Source organism: Solanum dulcamara, chromosome 3 (genome assembly GCF_947179165.1).
Source record: "Solanum dulcamara chromosome 3, daSolDulc1.2, whole genome shotgun sequence".
Classification (NCBI taxonomy): Eukaryota; Viridiplantae; Streptophyta; class Magnoliopsida; order Solanales; family Solanaceae; genus Solanum; species Solanum dulcamara.
In genome coordinates, this window is record NC_077239.1 from 30,253,597 (window position 1) to 30,259,274 (window position 5,678).

At 33.0% G+C, this 5,678-nt stretch overlaps 1 pseudogene; it reads right to left on the reverse strand.

Annotated features, from left to right (window-relative positions):
• Positions 1–4,111: 4,111 nt before the first annotated feature.
• Positions 4,112–5,075, reverse strand: LOC129883526 (cyclin-dependent kinase E-1-like; annotated as a pseudogene).
• Between the last annotated feature and the right edge of the window lie 603 nt (positions 5,076–5,678).

The window sequence follows — 5,678 nt, forward strand, 5'->3', positions numbered from 1 at the left end:
TCCATACAGTCATAAAGCTAAATAAAAATCTTTCATATTTCGATTTTATCCTTGGTAGTTGCAAGCTTAAGGATATTATTTCAAGCAAGATTTGGATGGCCGCGCGGACTACTCTCAGCCTTGTAGAAATTAACTCATCGAGTTTTTGATCAAGTGAAGTAATATGCTCACATATAACTTTACTATAAACACTTAAGTAATTGTTTTGAGCAAATCTATGAGTATGAGTAAAGCAACTGATATTTCCTCCACTTGTGAAAATAAAACAATGGTTGTTAATAATATTCCAACTCATATTCAACATCCTATTGAAATAAAAGATTTCAAATCTAAGTCTTTAAATGATTTAGAAAAACTTCTTGATAAAAAGCTTTCTAATTTGAATGCTAAACCTATCAGTCTTATTGATGATTTTCCAATTGACAATGATATTTCTGAAATTAATGGTCTTACAGTACCAGTTTGTGGAGAACGTGATAGGTCAACAAGGCATGGTAAATATGCTACCAAATCTGCCATGATGACTTATTATTATCCTCGTCCTACACCTCAAGTTATTTTAATTGAGAAAAGAGATTAGATTCAAATAATTACTGCTTATAGCGGAAATCAAATTTATGAGTGGAATCTTGATGGCCTAACTGATAGATAGATCTATATTCTTATGCATCGTATGTTGATGTATGCTATTATTTTTCAATCTACTAATAATAACAAGATATTTATAAATGGATTAAATCTTTACAACGAGCTAAAATTAGATCAACAACTAAAGATCGACAAAAATGAGAGTAATCATAGCTTGGAGATTTCTATAGCCAGTTTGGTGTCGCCGGTCCTTCTAATAGAAAAATTAGAAGGTCCACGAAACATAGACTCTATAAGGGAGATGACCCTGATGGACCTTATAGAAAGAATCACCGTTCTAGATGAAGCAAAGAAAAACATGAAGCTAAGACGGCTCACCAAAAATCTAATAAATTTACAAAGAATTTCTCTAAGAGAGATCTTAGCAAGATTAAATGTTACGAGTGTGGTTAGTATGGACATATTTATCCAAATTTCAAGTTCAAAACCTTAAGACTTTAAATGTTAAAGAAGATCTTCATGATAAAGTTTATGGTTTGTTATATACTTCTGGTTCAGAATCAGATTACTACTCTGAGTCAGAATCCAAATCAGAAAGTGAAGTTGAACTTTTTGATTTTTCTGATAATGATAATATCATGCCTGATAATTGTGGTACTAATTGCACAGGTGATAACTGTCCTTGCAAACCTGATGAGTTTTATCAACTCCAATCTCAATTTGAAGACTTACATGTCAAAACAATTACTTCTAAAAATGTGATTGAATTACTGAAAGATATTTCTGATGAAAAAATGAGGAGCAAGATCATTGAAATGGAATCTAGTTCCCATTCTTCTAAATCTTTTAAATCTTCTAAACAAAAAAATAATTTTGATTCAAAACCTTATTCAATAAAGGAAGTTCTTGCTCGTCTTGACAAAAAGACTGATACTGTAGTAAGAGACACTTCTTTTAATGATTTAAAAATTGAAGTTGAAAAACTAAAAAATGAGATTAAAACTCTCAAATAAAATCAAATGATTCATGATCACATGATTTCTCAATTAGAAAATGATGAGAAAGATGATTCTGCATCAACACCTCCTATTGATAAAGGAAAAGGTTAGGGTGACGATAAAGTTGAAGAACTTATTGATAGTTCTAAACAAAATTCTTTTTTAGGAATGCTACAGATTGTAACTTCTCATCGATGGTATATTAAATGTACTGTTTTAATTAATAATAAATTAATTATCACTAACACTACAATGATTGATAGCGGAGCAGATGTTAGTTGTATACAAGAAGGCTTAATACCCTATAGATTCTTTGAAAAGATTACTCATGCTATTAAATTTGCATCTGCACATACTTTAGATCTAAAGTACAAATTATCTAAAACTCATATTTGTCAGAATAAAGTCTGCATTCCTCATTTTTTTTGTTAGTAAAAGATCAAAGGCATCATACAATTATACTTGGAACTCCTTTCATTAATTCTATATATCCTTTTTCAAAAATTGACTCAAAAAGATTTATTGTCAGTTATAAGGATAAAGAAATATCTTTTACATTTATAACTGAACTAGTTACTAGAGATATTAATGCTTTTAATCAAAATGAAGCCAAAGCATGTTGATTCTCTACAACTAAAAATTTACAGTATGAGTATATTTGATACTGTACATCCTGCTAAGGTACAAGAAAAAATCAAATTGATTTCTGAACAGCTGGTCATTGATATTTGTGTCGATCATCCAAGTGTTATTTGAAGTAGAAAAAAGCATATTGTGACTCTTCCTCATAAGGACAACTTTTGTGAAGATGATATTCCCACCAAATCACATTCCTGTCAAATGAATGCTGAATTAGTGGATTTTTAGGGGAAAAAAGGATTGATTATCTTTTACAAAGAAGTTTAATAAAACCATCCAAATCACCTTGGTCTAGTACTACCTTTTATGTCTATAATGCAGCAAAGAAGGAGCGTGGTGTTCCCATATTGGTTATTAATTATAAACCTTTAAATAAATTTTTAAAATGAATTAGGTATCCTATTCCAAATAAAAGAGATTTATTATCAAGATTATATGACGTCAATATATTTTCAAAATTTAATTTAAAATCAAGATATTGGCAAATTTAAATTTTTAAAGAGTATACGTATAGAACTGCCTTTAGTATTTCTTTTGGGCAATACGAATGGAACGTTATGCCTTTTGGTTTAAAAGATACCCCTTCTGAATTTCAGGAAATTATGAATGATATTTTTAATCCATATTTGGATTTTATCGTTCTTTATATCGATGTTATTTTAGTATACTCAAAAACTTTTGAAACACATATCAAACATCTTGATATTTTCAAAAAGATTTTTTATACAAAATGGTTTGATTATATCTAAGCTAAAAATGAGTTTGTTCTAAATAAATGTCTACTTTTTTGGACAAAATATATGCCAAGGGAAGATTAAAAGCGAGATGATTAATGAATATCTCAAAAAATTCAAAACAAATTTACTTCAGACTCAACACAGTATGATAAATCAGACACTTCAATGAAGAGTGAGGCAAGGAACGATGATATCGTTGATACACAGTCCTATGGAACAGGGCCAATATTATCAGAAAGTGAACTAGAAAAGGTAAAAGATTTCCTCCAATCTCTCCAAGGCAAGGAAGAATTCCTCAAGACAACTGTCAAAGGAAAAGGGAAAGCAGAATGAAAAGATCACTAAGAACCCTTAAGAGATTAAAAAGACTCCGAGCTATGATAGAGGCAAGGCAAAGAAAGAGATAGCTTTCCTAACAGTAGATACACTGTATAAACAGTAGATATACTATACTAGGGACCTACATGAGGGACCAACTTTTGTTTCTTATGTTTTCTAAGTTTGCCTATATAAAGGGCGATGGCTTTTCATTTCTAGGCAGAAGTTTTCGAGTGCTCTCTCTTTTTCTCTTGTAAAAAACTCTCTTTGTAAAATATCTAAGTGTGTGAACAAAGAATCAAGTTTGGCACAGCTTTCACATCATTAAGGTATTTTTAATTTAGTCTTTACTTATTAATTTTCTTTTCTCCATAGCCGTGACTATGTCCGGCTAAACACTTCATATCTATGCTGAGTATCTAAGTTCTATTACATATTCATCATGAAACGCTAGACTCAATTGAAATATATGAGATTTTTATCATAGTTTCTTGACTTGGTTCTGAGATTGTGGTACAGTCGATAACGACACTATCTTATTGACTCAACCTAGAAAATAGTGTGGTGTTAATCCCCGTTAAGAAAGAAGAGAAAGGGTAGTGTTTCCCACAGTTAGAACTGCTAGTTGCTAGATCAATAATGATATGTATCGGAATATCTGACAGACCCTTTGCTCAGGTGAAAAATTCCATGCAATCATAAAGCTAAATAAAAATCTTTCATATTTTGATTTTATCCTTGCTAGTTGCAAGCTTAAAGATATTATTTCAAGCTAGATCTGGATGACCACATGGACTATCGCCAGCCTTGTAGATCCTGGTTGTAATGGTATCAGATAACATAAGGACCATGCATGCCACCAAATGTTGCATTTCCAGATGATATTGGCTGAGAAGTTTGAACACTAATGGTTCCTTCAAAGTCTGTAGTTGTGTCCACAGGTCAAGTTGGATAATTCACGACTTTTTGTCCCGGTTGTGGTGGTACTAGTGCATTGCGGCCAGGTAGAGGTTCCGTCCAAAAGTACTCATGCTCGAGAACTTGCATTGCTGTAATTCTTTTGCGAGGATCATATTCAAGCATCTTAGAAAGGAGGTCGTAAGTAGGACTTTTGGGAGACATGTGCAAAAAACTATAAAGTGCGGGATTGTCATATTTATGTCCTTGAATACGTTGCACATCAGATTACCAATGCGGAAGGTTTACTAGTGTTGGCCACTTTTCTGGTGTGGGATGTCCGAGAACCTTAAATATCTTGTCCAGTTGGTCAAGCTGGAACGGGTTTGGTGTGCCTTTCACTTCTTGCCCTTGAAATAGGGGCTTTAGAGTAAGAAGATCAGCAAATATACAGCCAACGGCCAACATATCAACTGCACTTATGTAGTGTTTTGCCCCAAGAAGTAACTCTGGTGCACGATACAAATAGTAACTACAACCCCATCTCAGCTAATGGTTTCGGTGGAGCTTGATAAATTCTTGCAAGGCTGAAATAAGCAATTTTAACAACTCCATGTTCTTCTCCTTCGCCCATTAACAAGATATTTGATGGCTTTAGGTCTCGATGTACAATCCAATTACTGTGAAGATAATTAAGACCATTAAGCAACTTCGATAACAGAGACTTGACAGTGTACTGATTGATTGCCTGATTGAACTTGTCTATATGATGTTTGATAATTTCATAGAGGTCATGCTCTGCTTAGTCAAAAGCCAGATAAAGAGACATATCTGCCTGGTTGATATGCACATTGACAAACTTTACAACATTCTCATGGGATATCTCCCGAAGCAACATGAAAAGAACGTAAAATCTTACTTGCTTTGATTTATTTTTCCAAGAAAAAATATATATGTGATACAATATTGAAATAAGGAAACTAATTATTTTCTTATAAATATGCTACCAAATATTAAGAAAAACTAATTATTTTCTTACAAATATGCTACCAAATATTATCAAATATATTATACTGCAATACCCCCCTCAAGTTGGAGCATGGGAATCAAAAATGCCCAATTTGAAAAGCAAGAAGTCAAACTGAGTTTTGCCGAAAGCTTTGGTTGTATGTCGGCTGCCCATTCATTAAAATTGTCGTCCTTGAAACGAGTAGGCGTGATACAGTCCCCGGGCCGGTCTTGAAGGCTGAGAAAATAGGGAGAATTAGACTCAATTTTGGGTGGTGGTGGAGGAGGTATGTCCTCACCAGCCATGAAAATTTATGATAAAAAAAAACACTTTGATGGGATGACCTTACTAGAAAATAAAAATTATATGGATAGGATCATCTTGATGGCACAACCCTACTGAAACAAACAAATAGTCACCGAAAAGATGACACGGTGCTACACAAATTGGATATGAGAAAGTAGTCACCGGAAAGATGGCACGGTACTACAC